Source organism: Microcaecilia unicolor, chromosome 9 (assembly GCF_901765095.1).
Source record: "Microcaecilia unicolor chromosome 9, aMicUni1.1, whole genome shotgun sequence".
Taxonomy (NCBI): domain Eukaryota; kingdom Metazoa; phylum Chordata; class Amphibia; order Gymnophiona; family Siphonopidae; genus Microcaecilia; species Microcaecilia unicolor.
The window spans coordinates 218,677,882-218,692,884 of NC_044039.1; the positions used below are offsets into that span (position 1 = coordinate 218,677,882).

General features: G+C 47.4%; 1 long non-coding RNA gene across 1 annotated transcript in view; it reads right to left on the minus strand.

The window, feature by feature from the left end:
• Positions 1 to 9,329: 9,329 nt before the first annotated feature.
• Positions 9,330 to 15,003, minus strand: part of LOC115477901 — a 28,991-nt gene continuing 23,317 nt past the window's right edge. Inside the window, exons 2-3 of the long non-coding RNA XR_003943394.1 lie at positions 14,579 to 14,731; positions 9,330 to 9,647 (exon numbers count right to left, since the gene is read on the minus strand). This is a non-coding gene — a long non-coding RNA (uncharacterized LOC115477901). The remainder of the gene's footprint in view (positions 9,648 to 14,578; positions 14,732 to 15,003) is intronic.

The following is a 15,003-nucleotide window of genomic DNA, read 5'->3' on the forward strand; positions in this document are numbered from 1 at the left end:
CCATTCCCTTTATCATTTTGGTCGCTCTTCATTGAACCTTTTCTAATTCCGTTATATCTTTTTTGAGATATGGTGACCAGAATTGAACGCAGTACTCAAGGTGAGGTCACACCATGGAGTGATTCAGAGGCATTATAATATTCTTGGTATTATTTTGTATCCCTTTCCTAATAATTCCTAGAATTTTGTTTACTTTTTGGCCACCACTGCACACTGGGCAGAAGATTTCAGCGTATTGTCTACAATGATACCTAGATCCTTTTCTTGAGTGCTGACTCCTAAAGTGGACCCTAGCATCAGATTATTCTTCCCAATGTGCATCACTTTGCATTTTTCCACATTAAATTTCATCTGCCATTTGGATGCCCAGTCTTCCAGTTTCCTAAGGTCTTCCTTCAAACACAAAGGAATCCTGTTTAGAGAATCGGAACCAAAGAAGCTTAGGGAAGATTAGGTAGGAAAGCCAGTGCTGGGCAGACTTCTACGGTCTGTGTCTGATCGAGGCTGAATAGACTTGGATGGGCTGGAGTGGAGCTTTTCAGGAGCTATGACAACAATGTCAGAAATTTCAGAACAAGGCCAGTGCTGGGCAGACGTCTACAGTCTATGCCCTAAAAATGGCAAGAATAAATTAAGATCAGCTATACATATGATGTATCGCTTCATACCACATGTAATGAGTTTATCTTATTGGGCACACTGGATGGACCATACAGGTCTTTATCTGCTGTCATCTACTATGTTATTATCAGGCTCATTTTCAAAAGAGATGGACGTCTAAAAAGTGACATAAGTCAGCATTTGGACGTCCATCTCACAGAAACGTCCAAATCGGTATAATTAAAACCTCATTTTGGACGTCTTTCTCCGAAGTCCGTCAGAAGGACGTCCAAATCTCAAGGGGGCATATCAGGGGCATGTTCAAGGCGGCACTTGGGCATTCCTAAGACTTGGATGTCTTTCAGCCATATTGGAACAATGCAAAAACGTCCAGCACTAAAACTTTGATGTTTTGAGCTAGTCCTGTTTTTATTACAAATAAGGCCCATAAAGGTGCCCCAAATGAGCAGATGACCACTGGAGGGAATCAGGGATGACCTCCCCTTACTCACCCAGTGGCTACTAACCCCCACCCACCCCCAAAAAGTGTGATGAAGAACATTACTTGCCAGCCTCTATGCCAGCCTCAGATGTCATACTCAGGTCCATTACAGCAGCATGCAGGTCCCTGGAGTAGTTTAGTAGTAGGTGCAGTGCACTTCAGACAGGTAGACCCAGGCTCCTACCTCCCCCTACCTGTTACACTTGTGGAGAAAACCCACTGTACCCACATATAGGTGCTCCCTTCACCCGTAAGGGCTATGGTAGTGGTGTATAGTTGGGGGTAGTAGGTTTTGGGGGGCTCAGCAAAGTAAGGGAGCAATGGTGAGATGTGTACCTGGGAGCATTTTATGAAGTCCACTGCAGTGCCCCCTAGGGTGCCCTATTGCTGTCCTTGGATGTCAGAGGGACCAGTCTACTAAAAATGCTGGCTGCTCCTATGTCCCAATGGCTTGATTTTGGACGTTTTACACTTGGACGTTTTTTTTTCTGAAAATGGCTGAAAACCGAAGACATCCAAATCAAAAAACATCCAAATCACAGGACGTCTATAGTATTTTCGAACACAAAAGATAGACGTCCATCTTTTTTGAAAATGACCTTCTTCCCTGTTCGGAATGTGGATGTCTTTGTAAAACATCCAAATTCTGATTTAGACGTTTCTTTCAAAAATGCCCCTCCACGTAGATCTTATGGTTTCTATTCAGGGGAAATAGTCGAGAGTTTAGTGTAAGGCAGACATTTAAGAGGCATAGTATAAAGACGTGCCTTTTCTTCATAAAAGATTGGCAAGGTGGTAAGTATAAAAAACAGGGAATACAACACTTCCGACTTCTTTAGATACTTTGAGAGTCTTTAATGCTATTCTAGGTTATTTACCTTTCCATATATATTTAGTAAGTTTTGAAAATCTATTTTCATATAAAACAAAGGATGGAGCCAGCATTGGTAATATGGGGGCCCTTTTCGTAAGCCACGGTAAAAAGTAGCTTGCGGTAGTGTAGGTGTGTGCATTGGGTACGTTCCGGGACAATTTTTACTGCATCTACAAAAAATGGCTTTTTTCTTAGTGGGACGGGAAAAGGGCCTGCGGTAAAAATGAAACCAGCGCGTGCCCAAAACCGACCTGAGCCCTTAACGCCACCCATTGATCTAGCAGTAAAGGCTGATACGCTACATGTGCGGTGACAGGTCGGCATACACCAAGTGCTGTGATTAGGAGGAAATAAATAAATAATTCATCCACGTGTTATGGGTAGGTGCCAAATCTGAAACTACTGCCAAGAGGGCGTGCTGGCCTGGCGGTAGTCTCATTTGGGTGTGCGCTGCATTTGCGTAGAGCCTACCGTGGCTTAGTAAAAGGGCCCCATCGTAATCGATAGCAGGCATAAATGTCATTTTAATAGTTTTGATCCTACCTCAATATGTAACTATTTGAACTACAGACCTCAGTGGTGCCCCTCGCTGGATCATACCTTTATACCACTAACACTTATGCACCCACCTCCTGATCGGTCACGTGGAGGGGCATAATCGAACGGGGATGCCCAACTCTAAGGGAGCCTATTTCTAAGGATGTCCAGGCAAAGTGGCGGGGAAACCCGTATTATCGAAACAAGATGGGTGTCCATCTTTCATTTTGATAATACAGTCGGGGACGCCCAAATCCCAATATTTAGGTCGACCTTAGAGATGGTCGTCCCCGGTTTTTGGTGATAATGGAAACCGAGGACGCCCATCTCAGAAACGACCAAATCTAAACCATTTGGTCATGGGAGGAGCCAGCATTCGTAGTGCACTGGTCCCCCTTACATACCAGGACACCAACGGGCACCCTAGGGGGCACTGCAGTGGACTTCACAAATTGCTCCCAGGTGCATAGCTCCCTTACCTTGGGTACTGAGCCCCCCCAACCCCCCCCCCCCAAAACCCACTCCCCACAACTACAACACTACCATAGCCCTAAGGGGTGAAGAGGGGCACCTATATGTGGGTAAAGTGGGTTTCGGGTGGGTTTTGAAGGGCTCCCATTTACCACCACAAGTGTAACAGATAGGGGGGGTGGGCCTGAGTCCGCCTGGCTGAAGTGCACTGCACCCACTAAAAGTGCTCCAGGGACCTGCATACTGCTGTGATGGAGCTGGGTATGACATTTGAGGCTGGCAAAAAACAATTTTTACGTTTTTTTTAGGGTGGGAGGGGGTTGGTGACCACTGGGGGAGTAAGGGGAGGTGATCCCTGATTCCCTCCAGTGGTCATCTGGTTAGTTCGGGCACCTTTTTGAGGCTTGGTCATGAAAAAAGTGGACCAAGTAAAGTCGGCCAAGTGCTCGTCAGGGACGCCCTTCTTTTTTCCATTATTGGCCGAGGATGACCAAGTGTTAAGCACGCCCCAGTCCCGCCTTTGCTACGCCTCCGACACTTCCCCGGGAACTTTGGTCTTCCCCACGACGGGAAGTAGTTGAGGACGCCCAAAATCAGCTTTCGATTATGCCGGTTTGGGCGACCCTGAGAGAAGGACGCCCATCTCCCGATTTGTGTCAGAAGATGGGCGCCCTTCACTTTCGAAAATGCCCTTGATAGTGAAAAATTTTATCTCTTTTTTTGAACGCTTTTCTTGGCATTTTTAAAAACACTTTGTCCACATTATTTTAAAATTTTAATTTTATTTAATTTAAAAATACAACTCAATACTCATGTTAAGGATGCATTCCAAATCAGTCGGCTCACGAACAAGAAACTGTGAAATTCTGCTTATAGTATCAATGGCCAGACACTAAGCTCCAAATTAACACCTGGCCATTTACCGCATGAGCCCTTACTTGGCGGTAAGGGCTCACATGTTAACCCCGCGGTAATCAGGCAGCGTGTGGCAATGCCCCCCATGGTAGAAAATAGAAAAATATTTTCTACCGCGGGAAACCGCACGCCAACTTTGGAACTACTGCTGGGCTCCTGCGCTACCCCAGCAGTAGGGCCGATTTGGCGCGCGGTAGTCCTACCTCGCCTTTGTAAAAGGGACCCTAAGTCTGGCTGAAAATAGGGCACAAATTTAGGAGCCTAAATTGGGAGTGCAGCAGTTTTTTTGAATATTGGGCCCCTTGTTTTTAGATCTTCTTTGAAATGCTGATCGATCAACTTAGATCTCAAACACAGGGGAACAGAATTCCAAAGGGAAAGGGATCTGGGTGTCGTCGTCGTCGATAACACATTGAAACCATCTGCTCAGTGTGCTGCTGCGGCTCGGAAAGCAAATAGAATGTTGGGGATTATTTAAGGTATGGAAAACAGGTGTGAGGATGTTATAATGCCATTATATCGCTTCATGGTGCGACCGCACCTTGAGTATTGTGTTCAATTCTGGTCGCTGCATCTCAAGAAAGATATAGTAGAATTGGAAAAGGTGCAGCGAAGGGCGACTAAAATGATAGCGGGGATGGGACAACTTCCCTATGAAGAAAGACTAAGGAGGCTAGGGCTTTTCAGCTTGGAAAAGAGACGGCTGAGGGGAGACATGATAGAGGCATATAAAATAATGAGTGGAGTGGAACAGGTGAATGTGAAGCGTCTGTTCACGCTTTCCAAAAATACTAGCACTAGGGGACATGCGATGAAACTACAGTATAGAAAATTTAAAACAAATCGGAGAAAACTTTTCTTCACCCAACGCGTAATTAAACTCTGGAATTAGTTGTCGGAGAATGTGGTGTAGGCGGTTAGCTTAGCAGAGTTTAAAAAGGGGTTGGACGGTTTTCTAAAGGACAAGTCCATAAACCACTACTAAATGGACTTCGGAAAATCCACAATTCCAAGAATAACATGTATAGAATGTTTGTATGTTTGGGAAGCTCGTCAGGTGCCCTTGGCCTGGATTGGCCGCTGTCGTGGACAGGATGCTGGGCTCGATGGACCCCTGGTCTTTTCCCAGTGTGGCATTACTTATGTACTTATGAGAAACGGAGAAGAAAACATTATATCTAGTTGACAGCAACCTGGCATGGACTACAGATGGAACAGTCGGTGAACTGAGTTAAGTTGATCTCGGAGAAAGATTAGCACAATAAGGAAGAATAAAATATGCAATTAATAGGACCGTTGTTTGATAGAATGCATGAAACGTTATGATCAAACACTTGAACTGTCATCGCAGTGAAATAGGAAGACAGTGTTCTTGTTGAAGCAGTGATGTGACGTGGTCATATTTCACCGTTCCACATAATAGTTTGGCAGGTATATTTGTATGACTTGGATGCGTCTGATTTGGTTCAACAGAAGAACCTGATAAATCAGTTTAGCACTAAAGTGAGCGTCAGCATCTGTTAGTCTTTGTGACGGATGAATGGACAAACTGTGTGAGTCTTCCAAAATGTAGCCAAAAATTTCCCCACCAACAGAGAAATATGCGGGTGAAATGATAACTGGCATTAAAGGGTCCTTTTACTAAGCAGCGTTATGTGGGATGCTGTAAAGTGATCTCCATTAGTTTTGGCACGTGCATGTACTAACCTTGCATGATTGTTTAGTGATTTTTGGAGGGGGCATATTGGGGTGCAGAGTGGGTACTTCTGCACTAACCTGTTAATGCATTTACATTAGTGCACACTATGGTTAATATGGGAGCCTTGAGTTTAAGAAAGGTTTGGACAAGTTCCTGGAGGAAAAGTCCATAGTCTGGTATTGAGATAGAAATGGGAAAAGCCACTGCTGTCCCTGGGATCGGTAGCATGGAATCTTTGCGATTCTAAGTGGAATCTTGCTACTCTTTAGGGTTCTACATGGAATCTTGCTACTGTTTGGGATTCCGGATTTTTGCTATTCTTTGAGATTCAGAATCTCAAAGAATATCAAAATTCCAGAATCCCAACAGAACAGCAAAATTCTGGAATGCAAGACCTAGATTCTATGTATAATCTCAAAGAGTAGCAACATTCCATGTAGAATCTCAAACAGTAGCTACAGGATCCTGGGCAAGATGGACCATCATCTGACCCAATATGACTATTCTTATGTCCTTACTGCCTCCTAAATAGTTGGTGATAACTGTTCACATAGTCATTTTTTAAAATGGCTCTGCGCTAATTGTAGCAGCTCGTGGCCATTAATGATAGCAATAGAATAAAATCCTTTTTGCCAGCTGCAGTAAAAATGGCCTTAGCACGTGGGAAAGGCCTGCATAAGGGCAAGCTAAAGCCAATTCTTATGCAGCTGTGTAGAAAGATCCTTGTTGTTTGCTTTTCTAAGCCCATCTGCACTTGCCCTACAAACTTAGACTCAAATGGAGTCCCGATTCTGGCAGAGTAAATTAGAGTAACACACCAGGGTCCAGACACTGTCAGGTTAGTACAAAATGGCATTTATCCAGCTCCATCCTTCCGTTTCTTATCTTCACTGGCTCCAGGTCACTGAAACTCATACTCAATAGCCCAGAATACTGTTGTCCTTAAACCTTCGCAAATGTCCTTTCCTCCTTATATGACCTGTTGCTGAGACGGTACCTGAAGGATTTGCTTCTTGATAGCGGTGATGCAAACTATTCCGAGCATCCAGGGACATTTCCCCAGGCATCTTTGCAATGCAACCATCTCTCGAACTGCTTTTGTCACTGGGTTCTTATTTATTAAAGATGGCAGGACGTCACATATGATTTTTCAATCTGCCTCCCTCCCCGAGACTGCTCGTTACCTGTATTCCCACGCATGCGAATACTAGAAAACTTGAGAGAGACTGAAAAATTTTGTGGAAGAGAAGGGGGTGAGGGGTTTGCTAATGTCGTAATGACCTACCTGATAACCAGGGGCTCTTGTAGGATGGAAAGTGTTAGGAATGAGCTTTCTTTGGTAACGAAACAGGAAATTTGTTGTTTTGCTTTTTGAAATGAAAGAAAATTGAATACAATTTCTCTCATTTTCTTTCATTTTTCTTTAACATTTGGGCTAATTCAGCAGTTAAAAAAAAATCCCCCCTGGTCCTCTCCTGATCCCCCCGCCTCCCACCCCCAGCTTCCATCTGAGTCCTCTTATCCCATGGTGGTCAAATTGTCTTCAGTGGGTAGGACCAGCCCCCTCAACAGCAATAACAAATGGAGACTGAGGATCAAGTCTTGCACCTTTATTAAATTCTGCCATATAAAATTTTGCCATGGGTAGCAAATGGCCGTACAAAATGGACTCATGATATCCTACTACTCCTACTTAACATTTCTAGAGTGCTACAAGGGTTACGCAGCGCTGTACAAATTAACGAATAAGGACGGTCCCTGCTCAGAAGAGCTTACAATCTAAAAGATGAAATGTCAAGTTGGGGTAGATGAGATTTCCTGAGAAGAGATGAAGTGATTAGGTGCCAAAGGCGACATTGAAGAGGTGGGCTTTGAGCAATGATTTGAAGATGGGTAGGGAGGGGGCCCGGCGTATGGGCTCAGGGAGTTTGTTCCAAGCATGGGGTGAGGCGAGGCAGAAAGGGCGAAGCCTAGAGTTGGCGGTGGTGGAGAAGGGTACTGAAAGGAGGGATTTGTCTTGAGAGCGGAGGTTACGGGTAGGGACGTAAGGGGAGATGAGGGTAGAGAGGTAAGGAGGGGCTGCAGATCGAGTGCATTTGTAGGTGAGTAGGAGAAGCTTGAATATCCTCTGCCTTGGGTGCTGGGCAGCATCATTTTTATGGTCATTTGCTATTACTACCCTCGTGGGGCAGGGGTGACTGGGGATTACTCCTGCTCTATGAAAATAATTCTGCCATTGATAGGTAACAAGTCCTGAGTGGATGCTGGGGGGAATTGGGAGAAGACCAAGAGTATTAATGGTGGAGGGAGGCAGTTTGCAGTGACAGCAGGAAACTGGCTTTTTTTTTTTGTTGTTGTTGTTGTTCTGCCTTTTTTAAAATTTGTTTTGTATACTTCCATTTTAAATGAAAAAAAAAATGCAACAAGCAAAATTAAAAGAAGTTGAAAAGACCTGCTTCCCTTTTCCTCCATTCGCAATCTCAGCCATGTCTGTTTGGAGGACTTGGTTGGAAGACGTATCTCGATGGGGTAGTAGGGGATGAGTGAGGACAGGGTGTGAGAAATGACTGATGGAGTACGTGAGGTAGGGATGAGTGCATAAGTATATCAGTGATGGGGGTCTGTATATTTATCTGTCTGCTGGAGTTTTGTGAGGATGTATGGGTGGAATATGGGGTGGGGGGAGTATAGGATTATATCTATGCCTTGCGGTTTGAGGGGATATCTGTGTGTGTTGATGGTGTGTATCAGTGTCTGTGTCTGTCAGGGTTGTGGCTGTGGGCATATAGACCTCTTGCATTTGCATTCTCCCTCCCTGTCTATCCTGCCCCCTTCCTTACCCTGCCAACAACCTTCTCTCTCTCTATCTTCCCCTTCAACTTTTTATTTTGTTACATTTGTACCCTGCGCTTTCCCACTCATGGCAGGCTCAATGCGGCTTACATGGGGCAATGGAGGGTTAAGTGACTTGCCCAGAGTCACAAGGAGCTGCCTGTGCCTGAAGTGGGAATCAAACTCAGTTCCCCAGAACCAAAGTCCACCACCCTAACCACTAGGCCACTCCTCCACTGTTGCTACTATTTAAGATTCCACATGGAATGTTGCTATTCCAACATTCCATGTAGAAGTCGGCCCTTGCAGATCACCAATGTGGCCGCGCAGGCTTCTGCTTCTGTGGGTCTGACAGAAACAGAAGCCTGCGCAGCCTTCTACATGGAATGTTGCTAGTGGAATAGCAACATTCCATGTAGAATCTCCAACAGTAGCAACAGAATCTCCAATAGTAGCAACATTCCATGTAGAATCTCCAATAGTATCTATTTTATTTTTGTTACATTTGTACCCTGCGCTTTCCCACTCATGGCAGGCTCAATGCGGCTTACATGGGGCAATGGAGGGTTAAGTGACTTGCCCAGAGTCACAAGGAGCTGCCTGTGGCTGAAGTGGGAATCAAACTCAGTTCCTCAGGACCAAAGTCCACCACCCTATCCACTAGGCCGCTCCTTCACTTCTTTCTGTTCCCTGCCACTCTCTGGCACTCTTTATCCCCTTTGCACTCTTCTCCCTGCCATCCCCTTATAATCTCCCCCTTCCCTGACACATTGCCTTGTGCTCTCCCTCCCTCCTTTCCCCCCTTGCACTCTCCTCCCTCCCCTGCCACCCCTCCTAACACTCTCTCCCTTCCTCCTCCTTTGCATTCCCTCAAACATACCTCCTTATGTTGCGCTGTTTCCCACTGCACTCCCCCCTCCCTTTTCCTTTCTCACAGCATCCCTTCCCCATAGCTCTTCCGCTCATTTTTCATCTCTCTTGCCACGCTCCTTTGCCTCTGTTGGTGAGGGTAGGGTTGGGTTCTCATCAACACACTCTTCTTTTCTTCACACACCACCTCCTCTGCTTCTCTTCTGGCCTGACATTCCCACCGCCTGTGGCTCGCAGGTTCTTCCTTCAGGATCTTCCTTAAGATGTACAATCTGTTTACGTGGATGAAGGAGTAGACTGTCTGTTTCTCTCTTCCTGAGAAGAGCTACGGTGTAAGCAAAAGTGGCCTAAAAAAAGAAAGAAAAATATGATAGAGAAGGACACATCAGGGCACCACAGAGGGGTAAAGAAGCACCAGCAACAGTGGAATGAAAACCTAAAGAAAGATTCAGAGCAGCAGAGGAAGAACAACGGTTTCTATCCTCAAAGACACAGCAAGAAGAGTAACATAGTAGATGATGGCAGAAAAAGACCTACACGGTCCATCCAGTCTGCCCAACAAGATAACTCATATGTGCTAATTTTGTGTATACCCTACTTTGATTTGTACCTGTGCTCTTCAGGGCACAGACCATATAAGTCTGCCTAGCACTATCCCCGCCTCCCAACCACCAGCCCCGCCTCCCACCACCAGCTCTGGCACAGACCATATAAGTCTGCCCAGCACTATCCCCGCCTCCCAACCACCAGCCCCGCCTCCCAACCACCAGCTCTGGCACAGACCGTATAAGTCTGCCTAGCACTATCCCCGCCTGACAACCACCAGCCCCACCTCCCACCACCAGCTCTGGCACAGACCATATAAGTCTGCCCAGCACTATCCCCGCCTCCCAACCACCAGCCCCGCCTCCCAACCACCGGCTCTGGCACAGACCGTATAAGTCTGCCCAGCACTATCCCCGCCTCCCAACCATCAGCCCCGCCTCCCAACCACCGGCTCTGGCACAGACCATATAAGTCTGCCCAGCACTATCCCCGCCTCCCAACCACCAGCCCCGCCTCCCAACCACCAGCTCTGGCACAGACCATATAAGTCTGCCTAGCACTATCCCCGCCTCCCAACCACCAGCCCCGCCTCCCACCACCAGCTCTGGCACAGACCATATAAGTCTGCCCAGCACTATCCCCGCCTCCCAACCACCAGCCCCGCCTCCCAACCACCAGCTCTGGCACAGACCGTATAAGTCTGCCTAGCACTATCCCCGCCTGACAACCACCAGCCCCACCTCCCACCACCAGCTCTGGCACAGACCATATAAGTCTGCCCAGCACTATCCCCGCCTCCCAACCACCAGCCCCGCCTCCCAACCACCGGCTCTGGCACAGACCGTATAAGTCTGCCCAGCACTATCCCCGCCTCCCAACCATCAGCCCCGCCTCCCAACCACCGGCTCTGGCACAGACCGTATAAGTCTGCCCAGCACTATCCCCGCCTGACAACCACCAGCCCCGCCTCCCACCACCAGCTCTGGCACAGACCATATAAGTCTGCCCAGCACTATCCCCGCCTCCCAACCATCAGCCCCGCCTCCCAACCACCGGCTCTGGCACAGACCGTATAAGTCTGCCCAGCACTATCCCCGCCTGACAACCACCAGCCCCGCCTCCCACCACCAGCTCTGGCACAGACCATATAAGTCTGCCCAGCACTATCCCCGCCTCCCAACCACCAGCCCCTCCTCCCACCACCGGTTCTGGCACAGACCGTATAAGTCTGCCCAGCACTATCCCCGCCTCCCAACCACCATCCCCGCCTCCCACCACCGGCTCTGGCACAGACCGTATGTCTGCCCAGCACTATCCCCGCCTGACAACCACCAGCCCCGCCTCCCACCACCAGCTCTGGCACAGACCATATAAGTCTGCCCAGCACTATCCCCGCCTCCCAACCACCAGCCCCTCCTCCCACCACCGGTTCTGGCACAGACCGTATAAGTCTGCCCAGCACTATCCCCGCCTCCCAACCACCATCCCCGCCTCCCACCACCGGCTCTGGCACAGACCGTATAAGTCTGCCCAGCACTATCCCCGCCTCCCAACCACCAGTTCCACCTCCCACCACCGGCTCTGGCACAGACTGTATAAGTCTGCCCAGCACTATCCCCGCTTCCCAACCACCAGCCCCGCCTCCCAACCACCGGCTCTGGCACAGACCGTATAAGTCTGCCCAGCACTATCCCCGCCTCCCAACCACCATCCCCGCCTCCCACCACCGGCTCTGGCACAGACCGTATAAGTCTGCCCAGCACTATCCCCGCCTCCCAACCACCAGCCCCGTTAATCACCAAAATAACCATGTTTCATCATCATGGCTAGAAATCGCAGATTCAGACTTGTGAACAGGATCTGATCTGTTCAGAAGGAGTAAACAAAAGGGCATGAAAACGTATAAATATGTCCATACAGAACACTGAGAGGATCAGGACCAGCAAAACTCAGTAAGGACGGTAAGTGTGGAAAAGGTTACTTACCTTTGGAGGGCACCGTAAACTACCACAAACCTTGATGTACTGGGCTACATTCAACCCCAGTCCTACAGGTCCAGCATCTTTCCATCCCTGCCAGCCTTTGCTCTGCCCCATAGGGGCCCGGTATAAGAGCCTTGGGGAGGCTGTGACGCTTTACCTAGCGTAAGAGACACAATGTGCCAACCATTCCGCACAACCTGAATTAGCTCAGTGGTATCTTGTGATGCTGTACAATTGTGTTATGTAGCTTTTGGCCAGCTGCGATATGGGATTTTCAATGGTATTGTGTAATATCGTTCCTTAGTTTGCACAAAATGGCACAGAATGTAAGTGTTGCCATACTGGGATTCACTAAGCCCAGTATCCTGTTTCCAACAGTGGTCAATCCAGGTTACAAGTACCTGGCAAGATCCCAAATGAGTAAAACAGATTTTATGCTGCTTATCCTAGAAATAAGCAGTGAATTTTCCCAGGTCCATCTTAATAATAGCTTATGGACTTTTCTTTTAGGAAATTATCCAAACTTTTTTTTAGACCCTGCTAAGCTAACTGCTTTTACCACATTCTCTGACAACAAATTCCAGAGTTTAATTACACATTGATGCCCCGATGATCAAAACTCCAGCGCCGCACAGAACAGCGCTGAAGTTTTACCGCCACAGCATCGCCCTGACCTAACTTCCTCATGATCAAACCTAATAGTATGCAAATGATATGCATACTATTCATCATGAGGGAGCAAAGCCGATGGATGGCGCCTGGCGCATGCGTTCAAAACTTGTGCGTTAAGCACACCTTTTGAATGCATGCCCATGACTCTAGGCTGTCAGTTTCAGCCGGGTTGACACTGACAGCCCTGGGGGCCCTGGACCCCCCCCCCCAACCCACCCCCATCGGTAAGACCCCAGGGCATTGGTCTTTCCAGTCTCTGAAGCTGCTGTCAATGCTCACTCCAGCTATACTACTACTACTTATCATTTCTATACTGTAACTAAACATACACAGCACTGAACACTGGACATGAAGAGACAGTCCCTGCTTGACAGAGATTGCAATCTAATTAGGACAGACAAACAGAACAAGAGATAAGGGAATATTAAAGTGAGGATGATAAAATAAGGGTTCTGAACAAGTGAATAAGGGTTAGGAGTTAAAAGCAGCATCAAAAAGGTGGGCTTTTAGCTTAGATTTGAAGACAGCCAGAGATGGAGCTTGATGTACCGGCCAGAGATGGAGCTTGACGTACCGGCTCAGGAAGTCTATTCCAGGCATATGGTGCAGCAAGATAAAAGGAACGGAGTCTGGAGTTAGCAGTGGAGGAGAAGGGTGCAGATAAGAGAGATTTACCCAGTGAACAGAGTTCCCGGGGAGGAATGTAGGGAGAGATGAAAGTGGAGAGGTACTGAGGAGCTGCAGAGTGAATGCACGTATAGGTCAATAAGAGGAGTTAGAACTGTATGCGGAAACGGATAGGAAGCCAGTGAAGTGACTTGAGGAAAGGGCTAATATGAGCATAACGACACTGGCGGAATATTAGTCATGCAGCAGAATTTTGAACAGATTGAAGAGGAGAGAGATGGCTAAGTGGGAGACCTGTGAGAGAAGCAAGTTGCAATAGTCTAAGCGAGAGGTGATAAGAGTGTGGATAAGGGTTCTGGTAGTGTGCTCAGAAAGGAAAGGGCGAATTTTGGTGATATTATAGAGAAAGAAACGACAGGTTTTAGCAGTCTGTTGAATATGTGCAGAGAAGGAGAGAGAGGAGTCAAAGATGACCCCAAGGTTACGAGCTGATGAGACAGGGAGGATGAGAGTGTTATCCACAGAGATAGAGAATGGGGGAAGAGGAGAGGTGAGTTTAGGGGAAAAGATAACAAGCCCAGATGGCGGTGAGACATCTAGGCAGCAATGTCATTTAAGTTTTGCTTTAACTGGATTCCTTCCTTTTTCTTGAAGTCCATCACTGTGTTCACAGCCTCCTCCAGGGGTGGGGGGTGGGTGATTCCAGGCATCCACCTCCCTTTCTATGAAAAAGTATTTCCTGACATTGCTCCTCATTTTCTGTAAGCTACATGTGCGATTGGTACCTAACTCTATATGTCCAGTTATAGAATCAGGTGATCAATGAATAAACATGCATTTCAGATCTCTTGCAGTTGGTGCCGGCACCAAGATGGAACAGGAGGAAGGGTGAGGAGCAAAGGGACAGTCTCCCATGGCTGCTTTCTCCCCTTCACATCATTTTGCCAGGCAAGAATGAGGGGAAGCCAGTGTTTCCCAGCGAGGTGGAGCGACGGAAGAGAAAATTAGGACTATCGGATGCCAATCTGTACACCTGTACATCTGTACACCCTATGTCTAATTAGTTCTTATTAGATGGTGCTTGAAGGGAGGAGGTTTTTCAAAAATTTTCCTAATCTGGTGGGAAGGAGCAGGAGGAACTAAGTGATGCCTCTGGAAAAGACACTGTTCCGAGTTCTTCAGCCCGCTCTCTAGGAATGTTTTTAACCTTTTACCCAGATACTGGGGTCCTGTTTATGTGCACTTGTGTATCTGCCAAGATTTCGACATGTCATGTGTCTCACTTTCTCTTGCAAAGACAGCACAGACTGTAATATTAGCCACTAGAGATGACCGGTACAGGAATCTGGAGTACACCCCTGAATGATTTGGGATGGGTGTTGAAATATGAGCGTGCCAAGCTGTCTTTGGAGTGCTCATGCTGTGCAATCCATTGGACGATAAACTCTCACCTGCAATCCACCAGCGCTAGAAGTGATTTCTTTTGATTTGGTGTCTGTCTTCCAGACATGAGCTCACACGTGTGAAACATAAAGTCACCTCTGAAGGTAGAATGATTTGAACAGTTCCCTTCACAGCATCCAACTGAGGAGCAGCAGGGGGATCTGTGAAGAGAGAAAGTTACAAATTACCTGAGTTACAAATTCACGCTCTATCTGGGTTGACTAGCCTACCCATCATAGTAACATAGTAGATGATGGCAGAAAAAGGCCTGCACGGTCCATCCAGTCTGCCCAACAAGATAAACTCACATGTGCTACTTTTTGTGTATACCTTACCTTGATTTGTACCTGTCCTCTTCAGGGCGCAGACCGTATAAGTCTGTCCAGCACTATCCCCGCCTCCCAACCACCAGCCCCGCCTCCCACCACCGGCT